We start from the raw sequence: 12060 nt of genomic DNA, 5'->3' as shown, positions 1-12060 counted from the left end.
ACAAGGATTGACTGCAAAAGTATACAATGGATGTTCTGGGAGATGGAAAGTGTTATAAAACTGGATGGCGGTGATGGTGGCGAAACTGTAGACATACTAACAATCGTTTAATTGTACTCAAAATGTAGAATAAAATGGATGAATTTGATGGTATATAAATTACTCCTCAACAAAGCTGTTTTTAAAAAATTCCCAATATCCGGGCTCCTGTCAGTAAAATTCAATGAAAATTGCTGGAGTGAGTTTAGGCATTTTTAAACTTCCTCAAGGAGCTCTACTGGGCAGACAGGGATGAGAACCAGTGGGCTGTGGGCTATCACCATGCTGCTCAGTGTAGCCTGAGGACCAGCAGCATCAGTATCATCTGGAAGCTGGTTAGAGATGTTGAATCTCAAGCTTGACTCCAGACCTGATTCAGTATCCGCATTTAACTAAGATCCCCACATGATGTAGATGCGTATTGAAGTCTGAGAGTCACTGCCCTGTGACCACGCTTTAATGATTTGTTTCAGATATTTCCTTATTTCTTTGCTGTCTACCTCCAGGACAGTTAGTACAACTCCACGTTGAATGCAGTGTGGCTAGAGCTTCAACCAAACTTTTGAGAAGGCAGGATCCCTGTCTGCCTTGCTCACTGCCACTTCTCCATACCAAGCAGAATCCCTGCCACATAGCTGATACTAAAGTACATACTTCTGGAATGCGTAAGTAATTATCAGCCTTGACCTCACTCCTCTTTTCTAACTATTGGAATCCTACTAATATTCAAGACCTAGATGAAAGACTAGCTCTCCAGAAAAAGTCAGTTTCCCTCCTCTGTGACCCCACTGGTCCTGTATTCGCCTATCAGGAAGCCCCCGCCCCATAGAAAGGGCATCAACCAATGGAGCTACACCATCAAAACGGTTGGAGCTTCTCTGCACAAATTAACCAGTTAATACCTAGAAAGTATTCTACTATTATGAGAGTTCTACTTAATGTTATTATGTGTCTACCTTATGGGCGCCCACTGGTGAACAAGAACAATTATGGCCCCTTGTCTTCTTTGGAAGTTACACTTCACTGTGAGAAATACAGGCATAAAGATGCTGGCCATCTTTAAATGTTAACAAATACTAACCTCCTTTCCTATGTTCACCTTCCTTGCTGCATGGAGGCTCACTCTCCTGACTTGGATTCTCCTAAAGCAGAGTCTGAGCAGAGGATTCTGGTGTAAATAATGTCTTTGGGAGGTATGGAAACATCAAGGGGGGAATAAGTGAGATAGGATAGGAAAGAAGCACATAAAACAATGTGTTATCATGTCAGATACCACTGTGGGCAAGTGGGACTAAATCTTACTGGGGAAATATGGGAGGACTAATGAACTGTCCCAACTGAGGGGCAAAGAAGCTGGAGTATTTTCTGTTGGCTTCCTATCTGTTACTGGTTGAAGGCTGCTCCTGGAACCACTAAGTCTCCATAGCTTCAGATTTGCCAGGGATGCTCCATTAGCCAGAGGGGAGAAAAATAGAGATGTGCAGGTATTTAAAACAGGTAGAGTAAAAAAAAAAAAAAAAAGGTAGACTATATGCCAAGGAAATAGTCATGAAAAGCTCAGAAAATAATGTTGAGGTGGGGTGGGGAGCGGGGGTGTGGGGAGAACAGATACTTTGCCCTGGGAACTAGAATATGAATGGACAAGAGACAGTCCAATTTTCAGTTTAGTGGCTCAATGAGGCTAACCTGGAAGGACAGAAGTCTTCTGGTTCAGAGAGGTTCTGGTGAATCACAGAAAACAACAACAACCTTGTCTTAGAGGCCAAGTCAGTAGCTGGCAGCATGGAGAAAAAGCAGACTGAGTTAAATAGAAATGACATTTCATTTACCTTGCCATCCACTCTGATGGCCACCTACAGGCCCTCTGATGAAATACCCAGTGACCATTGGCTCTGACCTCTGTTCTTGGGCCAATGTTACAACTTTGTAGGTGCAGCCCCCAGCGTTCTCTGGGGTGAGTGCTTGTGGATGTGTAGTGTTTGGGGAGGGAGACGTAAAACAGGCACTCTGGGGCTGTACTCGGAGTCCCGGACCCAGCCCACAGATAGGCAGTTACTAAGTAGAGCTGAAAGATCCCAGTCAGCCAAGCCGTCTCCTCATTTCAACGTGGCACTCTTCCCAGCCAGGGTCTTTGGTGGCAGTTCAAATATTCTATCACATTATTTTCCAATTTCAGGCATCTCCCTAGCTGGACTCTCAAGGGGTCTATTTTCCAAGAGTTCAGAAACATTGTCCTGCTCGCCATCTGCCTTGATGGCCTGACATATTGGACACTGACTCTGGGACAAAAACATGTGTGGCCCAAGGACACCATCCTGCCCTCAGCTTGTGGCACCTGGGAGATGGCACAAACACAAACCTCTGAACCCAGCTGAACCAAACACCAGGCCTCCAGGCAAATGGCCTCTCCAGCCTTGCTGGCATTTATTCAGCCCTTGCTAGGTGAATGCAGATTACATTCACCCCCAAACCTTCACAATGTCCCATTTGCCAATGAGTAATATGACAATTTGGCTTTTTCCAATATGGTCATGCAGCATCTGTAAGATATCGAAGGCACTTAAATACGGCGTTTTAGTACCAATTCGACCTTATTAGGTATATCAACAACTGGACCTTGGCCCCTAGGCGGGTGGTTAGTCTTTTGACTTTTGCTGACTCTCCAGCTCTCCTGTGAATCACCCTCTACATTTCAGGGGACTGCATCTAAGAATAATTCATGTTCTTTGAAGGGAGCGGAGAGGCAGGGGCACAGCTGGAGCCGGAACTCTGCAGCTCTCGCAGGAGCCAGCCTGGAATAGCTGCAAAGGACTTGAGCCAAAAATTGCACACCCATTAGTCAGTGTGATGAAAAGTGATTAGCATTTAGCACAACCATGGCAACCTTCGAATTCAGACAAGCCCTTGCCCCCAGCTCACTGCTCGATTCTGGCTCTCGGTGATACCGATGTCACTAATTGGTGACACAACTCATTTTCTTGAGTTCCCCCACCCCCACTCCCTACAACTCTGTTGTTTGACCCTGGAGGGGTGTGTGTGTGTGTGTGTGGGGGTGGTTGGAGGGGTGTGGGGGGGTGGAGGGGTGTGTGTGGGGGGGGTGGCTGGGCGGGTGGCTGAGGGCACGCACGCGCATGCACACATGCAGCTAGACAGAACCCAATGTAAGCGAGAAAGGGGAGGGACAAAAATGGAATGAAGACGTAGGTTAGCTAATCACCTTGGCCCGTGTGAGATGGAATCCCGAGGATGCCTCTGTACCACACAGGCCCGGGAATTCTGTGGCTGAGACAGTGCTCCTTCTGACGGACTGGTTGGGTTCAAAGAAATTGCTCATGGGTTGGCTGAAACCAAACAAGTGCTGTTTTCACTCGATGAACGAGGTATGGTTGCTCATCACTGCATCAAGGCCTCTCTCAAGAGTTGCAGTCTGGCCTATCCTCCTCCTCAATAGAGGAACCCCCTCTACCATACCCATTACAGGTGGTTAGCTCCCGCCTCTGCTTAAGCCAAGGGCGGCACGCTCAGCTACCTTCAGGTACCTGCTTCAGCGCCCAGCCTAAAACAACAGGAGAACCAGAAACACATGCCTCATTGAAGGGGAGCAGCAGCTTCCGATCTCGGTTTGACTGTTAAATGCAGGATGGAGAGTAGTGTGTGTGTGTGTGTGTGTGTGTGTGTGTGTGTGTGTAGGAGAGAAAGGGAGAGGGCAAGAGCGAGAGCGCACCATCATTTCAATTATTATTCTTTTTAAACATCAAACTTAAAGAAAACACTGAGTTGGCAAACAGTATCCATCCCAAAGTAAGTGATGCTTCACCAGCCACCAGTTTCCAGCCGTGGCTTAAGCAGGTAACAGGGAGCACAGCTCATAAAGCAACCCATCGCACATAAAAGCTTCTGTAATGTACTCATCGCTTTACGAAGATCTTGTTGCACGGGTTCCATTCATTTTTTTTTAAACTCATTCAAAAAAATTTTAGTAAGTATTTATTTATTATGCTCTAGGTCTTCTTAACTGAGGAATCCCTCCAGAAAACCCAGGGAAAAGATGGGGCTTTCTCCTGGAGAGTTCACCGTACCTACCGGAGGATAATTACCACCCCCCCCCCCCTTACCATCCCGTTCTTACCATCTTCTGTTTCTAGACCAAACAGCCCAACCCTTCCTAAAATTTCAGGGTTTCTCCTTTCGTTTTTTAGTTTGTTAATATCCTTCCTAAAATGTGGCACTAGGGTAAAGTACTAGTTACAGAGCCCCATTCTGAATGCGTTATGATTCAGAAGTTTTCTCAAATACTTTGCGGCACACGTGTTAATGCACTGCTGTTCAATATACCTACCACCCTTTTATGGGGTATCTGGGTTTCGGTGAGGGCACATATCTTCATTTCTAAGAATCCCGACACATAAACTGCTCCACAGACATCTCTGCACGCAGCAAGTACAATCTGTTTTCATATCCTTTGTAACTTAATGGAACACGGTACACGCACAGCCAAGCTTGTTTGCTTTCTTGTGCCTCTATTTCCAAAAGGTCACAGATTTCATGAAGCGCCACGTGACATAAGCGTTTCCGGGAGCACTTGAGGAAAATAACATTAATTGCCCGCGACTCCAATTGGCTTTATGACAGTAGCCAGGCCGGTGGCTGGGAAAAGACACCCCAGAACAGCTGTCAAATACAAAACACGGCAGAAAGGCATCAAATGCCAACAGCCCTTCCTGCATAGAACTGGCATTCGAGAGGCCCACACAAACCTAGCAATCAGAAACATCTCCCTCCACGTGAAGATTTTCAAATCTGCTTAATTTAAAATGGTTTCTGTGGAGCGTGAGGAACATGCCGCATTTCAGCTCTGGCTGGCAGTCAGCTACACTTGGAAGAACAAAACCCCAAACCCACTCATCATTAGCAGAGTGTTTAGGAATGTACACAATGATTAGGCCACAATTACATTATTTATCCAGCCTTTGCTAGGCGCGTATTTTTGTAATTAGAGATGATCTGGGGAGGACCACATGGAAATGAACAACCTCGATCTGCCAAGAATAACGTGCTTGAGCAATCATTCAAGTATCCTCAAATGATCGTCCTGTTTCTCTCCTCTCTAAACATTCATCAGAAATTGGGCATGAGCTCTGGATAAGTGTTTTTTGTTTTTGTTTTTGTTTTTTACCTCTTGATGACATACGAGATGTACAAACTGAGGCCTGTGATGAGCTGGGAATGTTGGACTCGGTCGTCCCCCTCAGGGTTTGTGTTGCTATAGGAAAACCAGCTTGAGAATTGGAGATCAGGGTCTGATCCTGAATCCGACTGCTTAATACCGACCAGGTAATTGAACCATCAAAATGATTTTCGAGGAGATCCCAATGCATCTATAGACCCGAGCTGAAAAATATGAAGCACTATGCGGACGTATTGAGCTACTATCATTATTGCTGTTCTATTTCCCCCAGACACCTATGCTGAAATCTTAACAAGTAGTTACAACTACTTGTCATAGTTTGCTTGTTTGTTTTAGCCAGAACTGCAGGATCAGTTACCCAAAGCCACTGCTACTTCTGTGTCTCCCACAGGCTGCGAACTACAGACCCCTGGCTAGATGGAGCCCACAGAGATATTTTATTGGACTTGCCATGCTTTGTTTATTTCTGTGTTTTTTTTTTTTTTAATTGACTTGCTTGCCAACATTTTACATACGGGATTTTTCAGACTGATATTTTCGTTTGGCGTTTTCACAGGCAGGGTTCAGATTTCCTACATCTATTGAAAGAAGATTTGGCAATGTGGGCTTGGATTCCCTACAGCTGCAATTGCCGGAGCTGAGTAGCAGCTGCCCCGAGGGCATGTATCCCCCACCGACTGTGATCCCCACCTGGCCTCCCTCACTTGTGTCTTCTGTGAAACCCCATCAGCATCTGGATGTCAACTCCTGCTCTTTCCTTTTTTGTTGTTGTTGCAGAGACAAATAGCTCTCTAAAATATCAAAAAGGATAGGATCAAGAATAATAAAGAGAAGCAAGGAGGCTGAATAACCAGCTTATTGGACATTAACAAAGAAGAACAGAGATGCCAAACATTATTCGTGAGAAGCAGTAGGGTAATGTGGTTAAAAATATGAACAAAATACTAAAGCAGTGTCAAGTCACGGCTTCAGTCCTGAATCGTGTAGGAAACTTACTAAAGCTCTCTGGGCCTCGGTTTCCTGGTCTGCCATATGAGAATAATAATAGGTTTTTTAGAATTCATTTCAATAACAAGGATTCACTAAGCACGCACTGCATACCTGAGACTCTTCTGAAGCACTGGTAATGCAACTACAATCCAAAGCAAGTCTGGACTCATGTGGTTTGTATCAAACAAATGAGTTCACGTTAGATACCTAGGACAATCTCTGGCACATAATAAATACTCATTTATTATCATTTTATTCAAAGTATGCTGTCTACTCAAAAGTAGTTACTTAAATCAGAAATGGTTAAGCTAGGGGGCGCCTGGGCGGCTCAAGTCATGAAGTCTCTGACTCTTGATCTCTGCTCAGGTCATGATCTCACGGTTTGTAGGTTTGTGCCCCTCGTCAGGCTCTGTGCTGACAGCGTGGAACCTGCTTGGGATTCTCTCTCTCCTCTCTGTCCCTCCCCCACCCACAGGCACTCTCTCACCCTCTCTCTCTAATAAATAAACTTAAAAAAAAAAACAGAAATGGTAAATCTGTTTAAGCTTATATTTTGTTTTCTGAGAGTAGCCACCAGAAATATGGTGTTAAGAATGAGGCCGAGGCCTCATCCAGGCTCAGCAGGAAGAAACGCCGTGATTGATTATTGATGCCAACACAGGCTTGAGTTACGTGTGCAGAAATTTATTTGATGGGTTTTGTATCCAGGTTTAAAGAATCCCTAAGTTCTGTAAATTAAATTTCTGCAAATGTAAATGTCTGCCTCGCTTGTCAGTGCCAACAGTCTTTCTGAGACTCCTTGTTCGGGGAGAGACAAAAATCATCATCTTTGAGTTTGGTCTTTTTAGCAGACAGCTCAGAAGAACAAGGCCATGCTCTGGCGCTGCAGATGTGCTGAGAACACGCAAAGCTCGAAGGGCTACAGTCTGTGATGAGGAAGGGTTTGAAGACGTCTATTCCAATAAGTGGCTCTAATGACGACCCTCTCAGCGCTACAAACCCAACTCAAGGGAACGGAAATGCCTGCTCAGTAAGGATAAATTTCTCTTCAATAAAATATTGAGAGAGAAAGAAAGAAAGAAAAGAACATTCTAACAAACCATACCACAAAACCCCAGAGTTAGCCCCTGGCAGGTCTAGAGGCTACAATGTTCGGTGGGGGTGCCTGTGCCCTCACTGATGTCTCAGGCTTGATTCCCCCTTAAGTCTGTTCTGCAATTCCGGACGAGGCAAAGGTGGAAAGTCATCGTGAGTTTCCTCCCTCACAAACAAACCCAAATGTTCACTCTTTGCAAACTCCTCCGGGGCAAAAATGAAATAAAACCTTTCCCAACAATATTAAATGTAAACCTACCATGCTCCCTGGAAGCTTGCACCTGCTGCCCCAGCCCAGGGCTTCTTGCCGTCTTCCGTCAGAATCACACATGGCAGCCACGTTCACAGGGATAAAGAATTCACAGCCACAGGCTGCTGATGGGAGAGGTCACTGGATAATGAAATAGAGGAAGCATGTCTGGGCCTCCAGGTTAAAGGTGAACAGTCCAGGTGACATCCCGTTATTAAGCAGACACGAGCAATAACGGTGGGGTGGGGGAGACTCTGCACAATGGCTCAAATGTGCTCTTCCTGCTTAGCTCTTCTCGCCCCTTGGATGCTGGATGTTTGAAAATGGTCCTGTCCAGGCTGCTCACCCATACATGCTGTTACAGTTCCAGAGGATCCATATTGTGCCTATCCAGGAGAGACAAAACCTGTGTTATGCCCAAGTAGGGGAACTTTCTGACGAATGTGATGGCACAAGCGGATGGCCTCCTGTTCCTTACATGGCACTCAGGTCTAAGCACCTTTCATTTATATCATTTATTATTTATTTGTACAGCTACTTGTTACGGTCAGTCTCCCCTACCAGTTTGTAGGCATTTTACTGACACAGACCGGGTCAGGTTTTTTGTTTGTTTGTTTGTTTGTTTGTTTGTTTACCATGCTGTTCCTATACTCTAGCACAAGGGCCAGAAACTTTTTCTGTATAGTATAGTATAGTATAGTATAGTATAAAAGTATATAGTATATATATAGTATATATATATAGTATATATAGTATATATAGTATACTATATATATATATACTATATATATATATATATATATATATATATATATATATAGTATATACTTTTATACTATACTATACAGAAAAAGTTTCTGGCCCTTGTGCTAGAGTATAGGAACAGCATGGTAAACTGTGCTATATATATAATATATACTATATTATATATATATATATATAGTATATAGTATATATATAGTATATAGTATATATATATATATAGTATATAGTATATAGTATATATATAGTATATAGTATATATATATATACTATATACTATATAGTATATATATAGTATATAGTATATATATATATATATATAGTATATAGTATATACTATAAAAGTATAGTAAATACTTTTGGCTTTGGGGACGATAAGGCCTCTTTTGGGGTTATTCAACTCTACTGCTATAGCTTGAAAGCGGCCAAAGATAATATGTAAACAAATGGGCATGGCCGTGTTCCGCTACAAATTTATTTACAAAAATAGATGGTGGGCTGTATTTGGTCTATGGGCCATTTGCTGCCACCTGACCCAGTGCAAGAAATCATTAATAAATCTACATTAAATAAAAAATAAGAATTTTTATCTCCTTGTTGAATCCCATTGAGGACTAAAGACAAGAGTACCATATGATGGTTTGAAAGCAGGGTGGTAGGGACAGAGGACTAGGTACCAGGGGAATGGCCAGGGCCCTTAGGATGGGGAATGTCCTGTTTCCTGGTCTGGGTACTGGTTTTACAGTGAATTACTTTGTGAAAATCTTCAGGCCATGCGCTTAAATTTGAGTACTTTTCTGCAAGCACGTTATACTCTGAAAAAAGTCTACAAGCTAAGAAATAAATATGTAAATAAAACAAGTAAGGGCTAAAGAGAGACAGCACAGCATCACTGCCTGCTCAGTTTGAGCTTCCCTAATGACGGCTGATGAAAGGAAGTGTCTCTCAGCAAATAGAGGGTAGGCCTGGAAGATCAGCCATGTCGCCTCTTTGCAAACACAGGTGAAAATACTGCTGTCAGTTCCACAGGTAAAGTTGGCATCCTGAGTATGAAATGACCTTGGAAATAAAGAGAGGGCGTGGAAGCTCTCTGAGCCTCTGATTTTTCACCTCTAAAATAATCGCGTCTAACCCACAGCTCTGTCGTGAGGATTCAACCGGATGATGTATATAAAACTCCTAGAACAGTTCTGGTATCGGTGAATGTCTGTGATCAGTACCCAGGGAATGTCAGATAAGAAGAAAAAAGAGCCTAATGGAAAGAAGGTGTGCTGGGCATCTTCCATTTGCTCCCTCATGCATTATCCAATCTCCTCTGCTCCCTGCCCTGAGATTAGCCAGCATGGGCCCCATCAGATGGCTCCCCTGCCTTTCCTGGTTCCCGGTGTGAACAATGAGGCACGAGAAACAGCCAGGTCAGGGCACTGATTTCCCCTGGCTCCTCCCTGCGGCATTCATCAATGAAATGGAGGTGAACATCCCTTTCCACCTAGCTGCTTTGTCTTCATGTCCCCATAAATGATCCTCCCCATGCTTACTCAGGACACTGGGTGGGACCTGTTCCCTGCTAACGAGAACTATGGGGTACGGAGTATTCCTGTGGTTTCCCCGTGCACATCTTTGTCCTGGGTTTCCAGGACTTTGATGAATGCGTCAACAACACATTAGGAAGGTGAACTCAAATGTGAGCGAGGCAGGAAAATTTCTGAAAATAATGTCTTGTTGTCTCTTTTGCCTCGATTACGGGATGTGGAAAAACAAGGGTTATTTTTCTCTAGGCCTGGCACAAAAAGGTTATAAGGCTTTGTCAAATCTGGGCTTTCTTGCTTCAGGAGCTAAGCCTAAGTCGGTTTTTCAGAGGTGAAGACAGCAGTTAAAGGCCAACCTAAATGCATGGGCTTTATTTGAGCATGGATGCTCAGGGAGACAAGGTGATGGGGGGTTTCCAGAGGGATCGCGGGGGGCACACCTTCACTCCCAAGAACAAGCCTTCGGGTGGAGCCGCTGTGCATTTTTAGAACTGCGGCAAAGAGCTCCCACCCAAGCCTTTCACAAAAGTATCTGCCCTCTTGGAAGGTACACATGGGCCCGGCCAGCGAGTCCTACAGCAGTGACCATGATGTGCTGGCAGTTAGAGGCCTTTCTAGTTAATTGTTGGGACCATGCAAAGCCCTCAGGATTTCTCCATAATCTCAAGGGACAACCTTGCTAAACCAGAGCTGGAGACACTCAGGTTCTATCACAATGATTCTGATTTTGTGTGACATGAGTTGGGCCTCTAAACTGCATCTTTAGGAGGTACCCCACGGACACCACTGTGAGTCGTCCATAAAGTGCAGGGAGGTACTGTAATTATCTCCATTTCCCAAAGGAGAAGAGTAGAGCCTCTGACTGCTTAACTCTCTTCAGCTCAAGGTGCTTGGGGTCTAGGCTAATATTGGTTGAACAAGAAAAACTAAACAAATTGCCCTTTCTTGTGGAGGTAGCACATTTATACCCCTTTGAGAAGCACAATTCTTATTTTATTCTGGGGAATCCTGCCCAAATCCAGATGTTTGCAAAATTCCAAGAGCTAAGCAGTGTTTTACTTCTTCCTTCCCAATCAAGGAAGCTGGAATGCTGTCGCTAGCAAAAACTCTCCCCCAACACTTATTCGGTAAGACTGGTCTGGGATACTTAGTCTATGAAGGTGCAGGGCAAAACCAAGAAATGTCTGCCATCTTGCTACTAGGCGCCAAGCTTCGAAAATCAAGTAAAACAACCAACTTGGCTGCTCACAAAGTCAGCAAAAAATGTTTACGTAATTAATCTTCATCATGGTAGTTCACTCACAACATTAGTGTCAAATATACCCCGAGAATAAATGTAAATTGTAGGTACAAATCAATTTACTTTGTGCATTCAGCAGCAATTCCATTTGCCTCCACATGCCCACTTAATAGCTGTTTGAGGCTTATAAATAAACAGTTACTGGTCTTCAGAAAGATGCAAGTCTGCAAACTGAGATCCCATATAAAACAACAACAAAACCGTAGCACCACAAGACCACAGGCATTAGGAGATGCCCGAAGAAGTACCAGGAGCAATTGTGTTAGCCCTTCCCGGGGAGCCGGAAAAGGGCCACTCAGTTATTCATTTTCTCTTTTTCACCTTTTTCTGTTGCTAACAGTCTCCTTGCCATCAAACCTCAGCGTTGTTGGAAGGGACGGTTACGGAGGTTCCCAGATAAAGAATGAGGCCAGACTTGCTTCCATTCCGAATTGCAGTGGAAATGAAATCTCTCTCTCCTGTGAAATGTGACATGTCCTAGGAATTTCCTTTCTGATACCCAGGAGAAAAGAGAAACATTTTTAAAGGACCAGGAAGTGCAAAGATCTTATGGTCAGGTAAAAGGTCTCAAAAAACTTGAACTAGGAATGGAGACTTGAGTGAAACTTTGCGATGTAGGTACCTTTCCCCCAAATTCAACTTTCAGTTTTCTTTGTCTCTTTGGCTGTTCTTGGATGGGTGGAGGTAATAGACTTTCTCTACTTTGCAAAATGTTTATCTTAATAGTGACAGCCATCTCCTTTGAACCTTTCATAAATCATAGGTATTGATTGGGTTTTGTCTTTCTACCTTCTCTTTTCCACCTGAACATATTTTCCCGTTTTCTCCCAAAGGTTATCTTTAAGTATAATTATTATACTAACAGTATTATTAAATAAAATGTCTGGATTAGGGGAACTCTGGTTAA

General features: G+C 43.8%; 1 long non-coding RNA gene across 1 annotated transcript in view; it reads right to left on the bottom strand.

Annotated features, from left to right (window-relative positions):
- Positions 1-11649, bottom strand: part of LOC147583555 (uncharacterized) — a 225010-nt gene extending 213361 nt beyond the window's left edge. Inside the window, exons 1-2 of the long non-coding RNA XR_015243174.1 lie at positions 11475-11649; positions 7572-7948 (exon numbers count right to left, since the gene is read on the bottom strand). This is a non-coding gene — a long non-coding RNA (uncharacterized LOC147583555). The remainder of the gene's footprint in view (positions 1-7571; positions 7949-11474) is intronic.
- Between the last annotated feature and the right edge of the window lie 411 nt (positions 11650-12060).

The sequence above is a fragment of the Puma concolor genome, chromosome A2 (assembly GCF_028749965.1).
Source record: "Puma concolor isolate L17-30 chromosome A2, mPumCon1.1.hap2, whole genome shotgun sequence".
Classification (NCBI taxonomy): domain Eukaryota; kingdom Metazoa; phylum Chordata; class Mammalia; order Carnivora; family Felidae; genus Puma; species Puma concolor.
Note: the sequence above shows the minus strand (reverse complement) of the source record. Positions and strands in the feature narration are given on the sequence as shown.